The sequence below is a fragment of the Poecilia formosa genome, unplaced genomic scaffold (genome assembly GCF_000485575.1).
Source record: "Poecilia formosa unplaced genomic scaffold, Poecilia_formosa-5.1.2 Scaffold154, whole genome shotgun sequence".
Taxonomy (NCBI): domain Eukaryota; kingdom Metazoa; phylum Chordata; class Actinopteri; order Cyprinodontiformes; family Poeciliidae; genus Poecilia; species Poecilia formosa.
Window position 1 is genome coordinate 1,429,458 of NW_006800093.1, and position 14,759 is coordinate 1,444,216.

The following is a 14,759-nucleotide window of genomic DNA, read 5'->3' on the forward strand; positions in this document are numbered from 1 at the left end:
GACAAACGCTGCACCTTGAAATATTTTGACTATATGTATTTTATGCTAATTTTGCAATTAGTTTTTAATTTATGTTAAACTACACATCAAAAATATTAATTTATCAAGAAGAACATAAAGCAAAAAGTATAGAAAAGACATCATCGTTTGTTTAAATGCTGATCAACATGCAAAGCACCGCTGCTGTAAAAATACTGACATCTAGAGTACAAAATATGAACTTTAAATAAAAAAATAAACATGCAATGCCCTCATTGGCCACTGAGGGGCAGTATCTAATCACTTCTGTTTGCCCAAGTTTTCCATATGACTGCTCATACGTGCACTAATTTAACTATGAAAAAAAAACAAAAACAACAGACACCGTTTTCTGTTTATTCAAATCAATAATGTCGTCACTCATAAAAAGAAGAGACGGATACACGCAGGTGATGAACGGGAGGGAGAGTGTGAAAGAAATGCCCTTCAGAAGACATGGAGAAGTGCCTTTAATGGCTCGGGTTATGGCACATCATTTCCTGTCAAAGATGACGTAATGTATAGGAGAGTAGGTGTAAGAATGAAGGAAACAGAAGGGCGGGGGTGGTTTTCTTTCGGACCACCACCTTTTCACAGTAAAAACACACAATATCTCTGTTTCTGTGGGCCCACGTGATGCTTGTTTGCGAGTAAACGTCCTCGTTTATCTTCCTCCTGTGGATTTGATACCTCATCGGCAGCTTCATAAAAAAAGCCTGCACAGACAAATCTCTATGTCTGGACTTTTGCCTTCAAGCAAAATCAGTTTTACAGTTGAGCGATTGTTCTCCGGTGCACCCAGATGCCCGACAACTGCCCAGCGGCGTGGGCAGTTACTCATAGTCTAGTTGTATTCCCCGATCCCTGAATGCCAAAACTGCCAAAACAAAACTGAAAAGCGCATGTTCCAATTTGTTGACTTTGCGGTAACAACTTGGGGAACCAAACCAAATCCATGTTTTGAATTTTGAGAACATAATTCTTGGGATAACGACACCACAAAGAGCAGAATTTTCTGCAAGTACAACAAGTATCAAAACGCTGCAGTTACTGAAATAATAAACTTTGATAAACAATCACATCAGTTTGGATGTGACTGGGGGTTGAAAAAGCATCGGGGGGGGGGTTAACAAGGCTAAAGTCCAAAGGTTACAGACTGCGATCAATTTGTTTGGCTGAGAGCGTCAAGGCTTGTATCTGCTGGCCGGATGACTCGAAGCTTAACACACGATTCAAATGAACGCTCGCCCTTGTTGCCTCTACACGTCTCTCACGTCCCGAGCGTTGCATGTTGTGGAGGCACACTGTTACCATCAGGAAGCTCACACAGCAAACCATTGTGCACGACTGAATACGAGGAATGGGGTCAAATCCCGAAACTTTTTACAATATGCGGAAAACGTTTGCTTTAAAAGAACACGAAAGTGTATTCTTAATATTCATTGTTTTGTTAATATGATTTTCTGACTAGTTTGCATAACATATGATGTGTGTGTGGGGGGGGGGAACCATGCAAGTATAAATTAACCATTAACAAGCGCTAACAAAGCCACAGTTAATGGACATCCAAAATTGTCTTTGTTCAAATGTCAAACTGTGACGGTTTCTGATGTCAAGATGAACTAAAGCAAAAAGGTGAAATCCAAATCTCGCAATTTAGGCTAAAACTGTACTAATCTAAATTATGTTACATGCTTCAGAGAACTCTTTTCCAACTTACTTTCTGTCCAGTGACAGGAGGAGTAATCCTACATGCCCATAAGATACATTATACCCAGAATAGCTCTTTAAAATTGAACTTGCATTTTTGCTTTGGTAAGTTTTCTAACAGTAACAGTTCAGGAAGCCTAACGGCTTGGGGAGAAAAGGAGGCTGAATCAGATGTGAAGCAGTTCAAAACAACATTTATGTTAGAAGTCAAAGTGAAGGGTACAAATCAACATGGTGTTTTTATGGCCCTCATTGTCCTTATCTAATCTATGGGGTCACTGAGCTCTTCAATCACTGTGTCTTTGGTTTGGACAAGCTGATCAAAACAAGGTCAAGTAAAGGAGAGAGGCTCAGTTCAGAGTTTTTTTTTCTTTTTCATTAAAAAGTCTGAAGCAAAAAGCTTTACTTATCTTCCTGTTTACGTAGGACTGGACGTTAAAATGAACTAGCATGCCCCTGAGGAGACATCGATTATTCACACACTCACATGTAGCAGCCAAACACCCCATAATTGATGTTTCCCATAGCAGGAAGTCCATTAGCTTCAGGTTTTACAGAGATAGGTGTAAAAAGAAAGCAGCTTTGGCCTTTTAAAAATAATATAATGCACTGTTAGTTTAAGCCACAGCCAGACAGAAGTATAGCTTTACAGCTGCAGCTCTTTTTCCTTATATATGTGCCCCATAAGTGCTCGAGTCGCTCTCAGTTATTCAGAACGGTTGAGCCGGGTTAAGTTAGATTCAGTTCAAACATCACAAAGGAATCTTCATCAGTGCAGACAAAGGGTCTGCACAGTTTGGGAGAGAAGTGAGCAGCTTTATTGTGTCACTACATTGAGATGTACAAGTTGTAGCTGCTGTAGCTATAGACACATCACTGCTACCTATACTGCATGGTTTCTTTCTTTTTTTTCACATTTTCCACACTCTGTGAACTTTGTTACTTTAATCAATATTTCTTGGCCTCTCATTTCGTCCGTTATTGTTTCCACACATCAGGAAACGAGAAGAACCCAAGTTGTCCACTTTGGAACCAGTTTTTATTGGTAGAAATTCACACACACAAAAAAAAAAAACAACAGCTTTTGAATGAGAATGAAGATTTAATCAGTGCATTAATAGAAGAACTGACAACAAAAACAAGTATAGTAGTGTGCACACTACCATCAGCCGTGAAAGACCAGCATTTAAATACGCAGAAATGCAGATGAAGTTGTGCAGATAAACTTCACTTTGCTGGCACCGAGTCTTCTCTGTGTGTCTTTTGTGTGAGTTAGTCCCGGTGTGTGCCTAGTGAGAGGCCCTTGTTATTATGGCCTGCTGCTTTTCAATGAAACAGCTGTGAGAGCCTCCAGTCAGCCTCCAAACGCGGCTCAGGCTGCCTGGTAACTGCCCTCCGATTGGCCAACTTTCCGCCCCCTCCGACCAATCGCGTGAGCCACACGTTTAGGAAGCACATGGGGAGGAGGAAAAACACAACACAGGGGTGGGTGGGGGGGGGGCAGAAGAATGGTGAGAACGTTTCCTGTGAAAAAAAAAGAGAAAAGAAACACTTGAGAGCGTACAGAGATTTTTGGATCAGGTTTCCAGTAGAGAGACTAATCACACTTGAAAGGTTGTAACTTTTATAGGCTTTTGAACTGTTTTCTTGTTTCTCGAATACTCTCTTTGGGAAGTTCTGTCTTGGTCTTGCACTTTTTATTTGGCAGAAGAAGAAGAAGAAGAAGCAAGGGAGAAAAGAAAACTACAAGTCAGGCATTCTTGCTTTAAAATGAAACTTTATTTAACAAACTTTTCTACGTTTAACCAAAATGAAGAGAGCAAGAAATAATAATAATAATAATAATAATAATAATAAAAACTCCATGAACTATTTCTTTGTATCCTTTTTGTGTTGTGAGTGACAACAGGACGGGGGTGGGCTTTGTGATGGAGGTTGTTGGCTTTATGTCTGGCAGGCTAAGACGTGCCACTGCTAAACCAGTGTTTCCAGGGCTTCATGTGGGCTTACTGGAGGCCCGGAGTCGTGGCTCTTAGGCATAATAAGTGTTTGTTTTACAGTAGCTGTGACGCATGCAGTCGCTAGATGTGAAGTCGGCGAATTACGAGGGCTGTAATTTCCTTTCTCACCGGCTCACCTTTACCCGTTCTCTGTGGGTGTCTGACAAACGGTAATGCCGTGCATCTTATCTTGTACGAGTTTGGAAGGCAAGTAGGTGGGACCTTGTAATTACGACGGTGGCCTGCAGATCTTTGCGAGAGCTTCCTACGCAAACAGCCCCTCGCTCCCCTGGAGGTCACACACTACCCACGAAACCCGAACGCGACTTCTCCAGAAAACAAGACGTGACGAGAGACTAGAGTTGCAGATAAAGCGACGTGGGCTGTGTGATGTGGTGAGGAGGATGGCATTGAGTTGCACAGGTTGGCTTATTTGTGCAACGTGTGTGCGAGTTCTCTTCTAATTATGAGCAGATGTAATCATACTTCAACACACATAAACACTGATGGCGAAGAAAAAAAAAAAGAAAGAAAAACAACAACACAGAGACGTTGATGGAGCGATTTGCTGACACTGCGCGGTGATTGGTGCTTTTGACTTATTGGATACCACAGCCACAAGTTCCAGCAACATGTGATGAAGTTGACACAGTTTAGACAACTCAAACTGCACATTAAGTGATTGAGAACTAAATCAGTTTCTGAGGAATGCTTGTAATGGCGGTTTATGCTATAGCTATTCTGTAAAAATAATTTGTTGTTTGTATTGTAAGAGGGCAGGCGGCTATTTTTTTTTGCTAGAAACAAACTAAAAATACGACAAATATGCAACATTAATGCAAACATCACAAAATAATCTGTTATTAAACAGTATTAAAGTGGAAAATGAATATAGAAAAACTGAAAAATAAATGCAGCAGAACATTCTGCTGCATTTATGAGAAATTAAACTGATCATGCATGGATGACCAGCAGAAAAACTAATAAACAACCAGTGTGTTTTTACATATTTCTTTCTTGTTTTTTTATACTATTTACATCATTTATAGACAAATGGACATTTTCTGGTGGTAGTTTTAACCCCCTGACACTTAACGTGTCTTGAGATTGTTTTATGCTGGTGGACTAGTAAAAACTACATGAAATGGCAGCTTTACATTAAGTGGAATATCATTTTACAAGTCAACATGGGTAATCTTGAAAATTCATTTGAACTCTTTTTAAATAATTTAACTTATTTATGACTTAAGTTAGAAGTCTTACTAAGATGCTCTCCCTGGGTCAGAGTGGGCACATGAAGCCACAGAAGTGCACAACATCAACGGAAAAATGTTTTGCTTCCTCCTGGCTAGATGCAAGAAATAAAGTCGATTTTCATTGTTGGGGACTTGCAACTGTTTGGCTGTTTCGACATTTCTTTCTCGGCATTATACCAACAACAGGCAGTTTGCAGCTTGTTTAGTTCGCTGTCCTTCCACAAGGACACAATTCTGCAGCTGTCATTCACTCGTATGAGCTGAGTAACAGTTACTGTCGCCTGAGGCACCAAGAGGCTGTTACCCTGAAGTCACAACAGCTGCTGAAGACAATCTCCAGCTCCCTGCCATTAGCAATGAAAACTTGTATCACGGACATTGGATGTACAGGGTGCCCAAGCAACTGTAATATTTTGCTTCTTTTTCTGTCCAGATGAATATTTTTGGGATATTCACTGATCTTGTCGCTGTTATAATTCCATATATCTCAAAACGGGTCGCTACATTTCGATGTAAAACACTGGATTGTGAAGCACAGACGTAAAAATACTAAATCTTGCGAGGAGTCTACCCCCAAACAAACCAATCGGATGGCAATGAAATAAAACGCCTCCTACCCTGTATGGGGTCATGTGTGTGAGAGAAGAACTCCAATCTGCTCCCACTGTGCTGCCCAGACAATCCCAACGTAATCCCTGGAGTCCAGTCCAGGATTATAGTGTCTGCTCCACCTTCCGTCTCAGTCTTATAGAAATTAGTGGACTGTATATGAGCTAAAAGCCCAAGAGCTAACACCTCCATTCTGCAGCCTGTAACAAAACACCATTTTAAACGTCCTCACATTTTCCTAGAAAAACCGACTACGCCTAGCATTTCATCAGATTAGGTTCCCCTGGGGTAGATTTCAAAATGTCAGCTCCAAAACAACTTTCCTTCCCAACACGTGGCAATTCTTTAAAACTGATTCTTCTTATATTTTTGATGATTCATTCATTTCATGGAGGTTCATTTGTTCTTTAAGCCGTCGCATTATTTACAACCATCGTGAACTCCTTATTGTTTCAGAGCTGTTTCATACTAACCCTGCAGCAGGGTTGGCAACCTTGGATGTTTTTGACCCACTTTGACAACAAATTATGTTAAGTAGCTTTCCATAATCTCACTAAATCTATGCAATATTTGCTTTGGTAGGGGGTTTTAATCTGTCATACTTCGTAAAGAGCTGGCTGACCCCAACAAGGATAAGAAGCAAGAACAATGGAAATATGGATAAAAAAAAAAATACAAAAAAAAAGTGTCAAAACAAATACCTGAGATTTGAGCATATTTATTGCCTTATTCATGATTAAAAGTGTAAAAGTGTAGGTACATGAGTGCAAAATCTACTTCTGGTATAAAACAGAAGAAACAAAACTGAGAAGGGGGAGGGAGGAACAAGAGATGGTTTCCCATCTTTTCAACCTCTAGTCGCTGCAGGCAAGAAGTGACTTGTGAAGTGAAAGACACAAATATCGTATGTGTAGATAATGTGCTGCAAGTGTTGCAAATGATACCTTTCTCCAAATATAGTTGGACTGATGGCTACCATAAGTGATCCAGCAGCAAAGTTAAAAGCACACTGCATGGAAGCATGACTCTAAACAGGAAATCTGGTCCATTTGGAGCCGGCAGGAAAGAACGGGGGTTACAAATGTCAAGAGTAAATCTACACACTTTTACTGTCCAAATAAAATGCCACTTTGAGAATGTAAAACGTAAAGCCAATCCTTCTCCTTTCTGGTATTTCTCAATAGCATTTCACCCAACTAGCCTTTGGCATTCTTTCCTCTCATTAACAACCAGCCTGGGTCTGTGCAGCGTTGCATGTGGGGTTTACTGTAAGTGATCCAGACTGACCGAGTGATTTACATTTTTGGTTAAAGATTCAGTGGTCTAGACGCATTCCCTTCCGGCTTGGTTCATTTATTTTTCCATTTTCTGAAATTCTGTAATTTTTGCAATGTAGTGCAATTCTGCGAAGCGGGAGTTTGCAGAAGTTTAAGTACCGGGATCGTAGGCATGGATTTAGTTTTAACATAGTTATAAAACTAATTATTTCAACTGTTGTTCCCCCCCACCTCCCTGAGATAGACTGAATACACATTATATGGCTGCAGTTATTTTCCTAATTACATATGGAAAATTTCTTAAAGGCTATGAAAGGTGTGGAGAAAATGAATAGATAAACGGGAGTAAATTAAAAAGAGTATTTTGCAATTTGTGGATATACGTCAAGAGCAACCTACATTGCGTATGCAAATCAGTTTTGTCTACAGAGAATGGAAAACGACTTTATGCGCCATTTGCATGTGGAAGAGATAACCGAATGAAGAATCTCTGCTTGTTTGACGAGGTGTGTCTGATGTCTGTGTGACATGGATGGTAAATATGAAGCAGAATGCGTCAGCGAGGCCTGCTGGTTTTCTCACCATGACATCAGTTAATATGCTCCGTAATTTTATTTTGCCTACAATGTCAACCACAAATGTTTTTTTTTGGGGGGGCAGGGTTTGTGCGTGTGCATGTGGTGTGTGTTGAGGAAGAACGATACAGCTGTGGGCAGGCTTTCCTTTGTTGGAAGGTTGATGGAGTTAATTATAGGGCAATAACTGAAGAAAACCTGTTAGAGGTTGCAAAAGGCTCAAAATTTATCCAATGTTAATATTACGCCTAAAGTTAGTTGTCCGACTTACGCACACCATAAGTTAATTCAAGGGTTTAACATTTTTAGTGCACACTGTATCCGTCCTAACTATGAATGGTAAAAAACTACCTTCCCAGATATTCCTCTGACTTGAATTTATGAAATCCATATCCCACAATTAGCTAAATCCTAAATTTAATCCTAACAAAGACAAAAACACATTTAGTGTAAATAAGACTGGGACTTGTTGTTCTTCAGGCCAACTGTACAGCTACAAAGATGTTACTTCTTAAGATGTGAAGCAGATTGAAGTGATATTTGTAGTTAGTCTCATATAAATTTCACAGCTGGGTGGGTACAGGTCAGCCATCTCTAGTTTATCACTTCACTTGTGCAGAAACACACAATTTCTCCTTTTCAGAACTTAATGCAATCAGTGTTCCAGTTTTGTTCAGGAACATTTAGTTACTTTGGAGAAAGACGTCAGTTGTGTTCATTGGGTCGTCTACACTGTATATGCGTGTGTGTGTGTGTGTGTGTGTGTGTGTGTGAGAGAGAGCATGCGAGTCTTTGTATGTTTGTGTAAACCCACTTAGGCACGATCTTGTTACTGTGTTCATCCCAGACACCGCTGCCTACTTCCTACGCAGCTGAATGCTGATCGAGTCACAGGCCTGAATTGAATTTACTTGCTTAGATTCCTCCTTAAAAACTGCGTAATGTATTTTCAGAATGTACTGAGCAAAACTCACTAAGTTCGATCCAAGAATAAAGAATCCTAATGAGAAATGCTCTTGTTTAAAACCACTTCAGTTATTTGCACAAGACCTGTACTGGTCATTCATTCATTTGTTCTTGTATATTTTAGTTTTGTAAATCATTGTAGTTTTTGTTGTTTTTTTGCTGGTAAAAATAAGACCCTGGTTCTACACTCCGTTTCGGATTCTCGGCTTTTGAGAAGCGATTGCTCGCTGGAGGCGTGGACTTGGTTGAAGGTTTACATTTCCCGTGCTATGAAGCTTACCCAAACTTGTGTGCGCTGTAAGCAACCATCCCCACTACAAAGAAAGAAGTGATGAGCTAAAATGGATGGCCGTTGATGTTAATTCAATATGAAATCAATTTCGCCATTCACGACCCCTTCTATTTGCTGACTGGCCCAGTTAAAATTCAACCACAAGATATTGAGCTCAATGGGAGAAATCCCAGATGGGATGAGAGGTGGATGAAAATCACTGCGCAGGGAGGTAATGCCAGAGTTAATCAGATGATGATTGGAGCTAAAACAATACTTTTCAACTCTTATTAATGGAAATGTTTAATGATCTGTTTTTGTCCACTTCTCAATCTGAGATCCTCACGCTACCGCACAGTTAAAATTCCCAATTCGTAAAGTATTCACCTTTTACACCAGTGCTTTCATAAATCCTCCTAGCAAGCAGGTGTACCGAGCACTTCGGGTGATGACGAAAACTGACGGCTGCCATTTATTTCAGGTCTAGATCTAAATAATGCACATCGGATCCTCTGAAGCTTTTATGTCACATCCCCTTTCTCTCCGTTTCTATCTTAGGCCCTTCTTCTGGCTGACTTGTGTCACCTGCCTCTGCACAGATGTATGCAGAACCAAAAGGACAGAATGCGGCTTTAGCTTCGCTTCCTGTCACATCTGTGGTACGATTTCCGAGAGCATCTGCAGAAGGACTTGTTGCCTCTGAGTGAGCGGGTTCGTGCTTTGTGATAGCGCCTGCATCGGAGTAGATTTAACACAGTGGAGTTTGAATGTTTAAATGGATTTTAAAACTTACGCAACCGGGTTACTGCAGCTTTTTATTTCATTAATATATGTTCCCTTTAACATATTTATTTGGGTTAAACGTCTAAGTGATGCTGCATTTTGTCTGAAGAGACTGAGGGCAGGACCCATGCACAGACCCACGTGTTGAACACGCAACGACAAACAAACAGACCCACACAGACGTGTGTATGCCATTTATCTAATTAGATTAGAAGCTGTTTGGGTGGGTGGGGGATGAAAATCTGCTTCATGAAAACATATTGAGTGATCTGAAGTCCAAACAACAAGAGGTTCTTACGGAGCCGAGCCGATAGCGACGCATCCCTGCTGCAGACTGACTGGCTCATTTTATGGCGGCTTCTGAACTTCACTGAGTAAACTCTTTCATTCTGTCAGTAAATATTTTATACTGCGGGAAAATGAGCATGTGATGAGTAAATTCTTCCATAAACACATTTACCTGCTCTGAAGGACCTCAGGTTTTCAAACGGCATCTCAAAGAGGGAGAGTAAAATGAAGGAATGAAGAGAGATAAAACTGGTATCTTTGCCAAAAGTCTAGGAAAAATGCAAAGAAAGTGGAGTCATTTATTTATCAGGAAAACTAAGTTAAACAAATAAAAATTGCAATTATAAAGAGAAAATGTTGATGCCCATTTTTGACAGATTTTTTTTATATAAATGTTTTCAGACATTTCCTCTTTTGACCTTCCTACAAAACACACATTCATCCTGAGAAAACATATGCAAATGTAAAAACATCAGACATCATCCCAGACTTTCACATTGTAATAAGGATTTTCCATCTTAATGAATGTACAAACACAAGCACATATTGTTCTGGGGGGGAAAAAAAAGAAAAAGAAAAAGATTATTTTTTCCCCTTCTTTTTGTTCAAGCTTTCCTGCCAGTCAGCTAATGTTTGCACCAGTCCACGTTTAACTTTATTCATAATTATCCCGTTTACATGTTGGACTGCTGTGTGCAACATTTACTTGGCGCTGAATGGTGTAGCCGATATACGAATATCCAAATGAAGCTGAAGTTTGGTATCGTTGGAAGGTTCCAGAGGTTCCCATGGATGGATCGGGCTGCTGCCTTCGTCACCTAGCAGGAACTGATTAGATAACGCCACATGCATTACTGGCAGCTGTGTCCAAGATAACATTGTGAACTCTCTATGGTGATGATGTGAATAAAAAAAAACCTATTGTAGTCATAGGCTGTCACCGCTCTGTCTTCAGTCTCTGCTCAGATATTGTGAAAGTGGGTTAGGGCAGTATTTACTGGAACACGCTCCTCCTTCTGCTTTCCTAATATTCACTTACACTGTGAATGTTTATGTGCCAGGGATCTCATATTTCCAAAGATGACGCTGACAAAGGCACGCTCTCCATTTTGATCTTGACCAAGGACTGTAATGTCTGGATTTTTTTCCCCAGATATTTTCTATTGTGAAATAGTTGGACCCAACTTCATTTCATCATAACCGCCACAAATGACTATCACAGTTGTTTCACAGGGTGTGTGAAACAACTGTGTATCGCATAAACACGCACAGTTTCAAACATGAAACATATGCCATGAGAAGAGTTCTGAAGTCCAAAGGGAGTCCAGTTTCATGTTCGATCCGTTGTAAGCAGGTGAGAAGTCGGTGAACGGGAACAAGGTCACGTTTGTTTTTAGGCTGTTGGGCCTCTAAAATGCATCGATAATTACCCAGAAAAACATGGAAAGGAAAATTTGTCTTTGCTGTATTGATAGGTCAGCTGAAACTGACCTATCAAACTTTGATCTTGAATTTCTAAACTAATTTGCTTTGATCCTTTGTGTGATTTTTGAAAATGTAATACTCCTCATCGCAGACTTTATTGGCTGCTTTTACAGTAGGTGAGGGGAGGCCATGCATAAATCAAAACAGACCCAAGAAGTTATGAAAACACGATGGTCGGACCTAGTCAACTGCCAACCAGCCTCGATGGTTGACACGAGGGTGTGTGGCTAATCCTTGGGATTTGGTATGCTTTTCACTCACCTTTCAGATTTTCTACCAGTCTAGCTTGTTGTTGTCTTTAGTCACCAGTTTTTTCATGTTGCCTCCTTCGACCTTCTCTTCCTAATCTTTTCAGACACGAGACAATTTTCCTTCCATTTTTTTTATTTCAACAGTTTGATCCCTCATCCATTTTAGTTCCCAGTTTTGCTGCTTCTTCGCTCATTATTTCCTTTCTCTGTTCACCGCTCCCTATGACGCTGTCAGTGTTGGTTCTTTTTCCATATCCCGTCCTTCTTCTCACCCACCTCTTTTTCTTATCCTAATCCTCTCTCCTGTGGAACCACAAAGCCACTCGCACTGATGGGGTCCTGAAGTTCATTTCCAGCTCCACAGCAGACTCCTGCAAGCCCTTTTTTGGATCACTGATTTGACCTTGGAAGATCAGTGTAAGTAAAATTCAGGGGGTTTCAGTCACCAAGACGGAGCTGCTCCAATCACATAAAAAATAAAAAAATAAAATCAATGCTTAGCGGTGCAGTAGCAGATATTTTAGTGTATCTCCTATCAGAAGTGGAGCTTAACCCTTAAGATCCACCAGTAATGACTTTCTCCTTGTGGTACGGTTTGGTCCTTTGTTGCTATGTTCAGGACGTTTTACAATACTGATGGAAAAATGATTCATCGTGTCAAGCCAGACAACTGCTAGTATTCCAGCAAGTGTGCAAATAATTCCAAAGCAAGAGCTTAACGAGAGTGCACCTTGCCCGTCACATGTCATTGATTAGTTTGTTGTTTAGACTTGACATCGGTGGTTTAAAATATAATTTCAGTGTTCATTTTTCAAATAATCTCCTAAATCCCGCAGCCGCCCAGTCTGGCAACAAAACAATCCGCTTAAGCGGTTGAGCCGCCTGCGAAATCGGTGTTGGGGGGATTTTGCATGGGTCTAAAAAAAAAAAAGAATAAGAAGCTGTAGATGCAAACATGTACAGCTGGACATTAAGGTCACAATGCATGAGGGTCTATTGGGTCTGATGTAGGAAGGATCTTCCCATACACTCTTGTGAAGACTAATGTATTTCATAAAAATAAAAAAACTCTTGTGGGCTTCAAGTATCACCACAAAGTGGTTGATTCACTAGTAAAGTGAATAGGTGGACAGTTTTAACTTCAGCAAACAATTAAACCAACACCCAGAATTGTAACAAAAAATTGTATAAAAGAAGAAGTTACAGCAGGGAGATTGTTCTTTATCCAGTCTGACGTGTTTAAAAACTCCTGGTTCTTTGCCCTTTAAATTCATTCCTGCATGTAGCAGCAAAACCAGGGAAAGCAACTGAGGCATTTAAACATTTATATCTCATTCAATTTAAACAACTTTGCCCTGCGGTAAAGGTCACCAAAGAAATAACAAAATCACTTGTTTCTTGCGTCAGGGTCTGTGACTCGGTGAGATAAAAAACAAGGATGTCCTGGTTAGACGGGGACAATATCTGTTGCTCTGGAGAATCTGAAAGTTTATCGTTCAACTGCGGCCTGGCCACTGCAGTCGCAGCTCGATTCTCATCTCCCTTCAGCCGCTCCGTCTGGGATTCTTCCACTGACCTTGATTTCTCCAGTTGAATCTCAACCTGGACTATCGGCGAAGGATTTGTAAACAACGGCGTTGATTCGCTGCGCCTTTCTAGAACTGCATTCTGCCTAGGAAATAAACGGAGTCATTCAGTTCGTGTTGACCAGTCTCGGTCCTGCAAAGCAATGCTAATTACATTCCACAATCTATCATTTAGTCAATTTAATTCTCCACATGTTGGTTTTGATTGTGCTTTTAACAGTGTAGTTTATTAATCGTATTTTTTTTAAATTCTTTTCTGATCACGACAAAAGGCTCACACCAAGCTACACTTAGTTGCCAAAGACAACTAAACATCAGAAGAAACTTTCTTAAATTTACATGTCTCCACACATGCCAGTAGACTAACGGTCGTTAATATTTTATTTCAGACGTAAAACAATTTCTCTGAGTAAATCCGCATTATCACCACATGCTGAGAACAAAGCCAGACGCATCTGACAGCTTTACACAGCAGACACACATTATGCATGCAAGATTATACGTTTCACTTCATGGGCCTGATACTTGTGACGTTCCCTCTTCCCAGTGGCACAGATCATATTTAATGCTCATATAGATTCATGAATCTAAATGCATAGATGCACACTCTCTATGTGCTCGACTGTTCACAATATTACTGAAGATTCAAATGGGATACTGTGTAACAATGAAAGGATTTCAGACCAAAACAAACTCGTAAATCTGTGAAGTACTTTTTACTGTCTGCTGAATGAATCGATATTTCTTCTGTCAGATGGCTTAAGAATGTAGTTTACCTGATTGTTGAAAAAAAAAAACAAAACAAAACTATTTGCTACTGACTGTAGCAGTTATTTTTTTATTTTGAAAAAGAAAATTCAAATTGAAAACTGGTGTTTAATTGATTAGCTCAGAAAATATGGCTTGAAAAATACATTGACCCCAAGGTTTAAGGATGTTTATATGCTCTTCCTTTGACGTTTCAGCCTCATTCTCTCTCTCCTTGTTTCCTGTTACCACCTGACAACTCATGCAAGTTTTTTTTTTTTTTTTGCTATTATTGTTGCCTGCCAAAACCTTTTCAAAAATGTGTTTTTTTGTTGTCGTGTCGGCTGTGAAGTCATGACCTGAATATTTCAAATTAAGAATGCTTGAATTTTGTCTGGGATGTGTCCCTCCTACCATGAGAGAGCAGGAGAGTTTCTGCATAGTAACAAGGCCTTTCCACGCAAAGGGCAATATTAGTTCATGTGCATGCACCACGTACGGTGACTGTCTGATGGGGAGACTAACGTCTGCAGGGGGTCTGTTCCCCTTGACTGGGTACAGGGATCCAACATAAACAGCCCCCGAAATCAACCAATCAGACTGCACAATGCAGTGGCCGCCCATGCCCCGTCGGTAACCTCAACCAACACACGCATGCACACACACACGGATAACAAAACTCGGTCAGAGTCTGGGACATGAAACCAAAGGCACACTCAAATTCACGCATCCACAGCAGAGCAGTGTCAAGTGCTGGAGGACATACAGCAGAGACATCCCTGACACCATCTGACCTTCTTTTAGTGGACGTGTGTGTGTGTGTGTCTGGGTCCAGACAGGCTTCCATTAGTGATGGAGGTGAAGTTAGGGTCCCACGCACTCTGGATACCAGCACCCTTGTGCAAATGCTTGTTGTAGCAGCGCAAACTGCAACGAA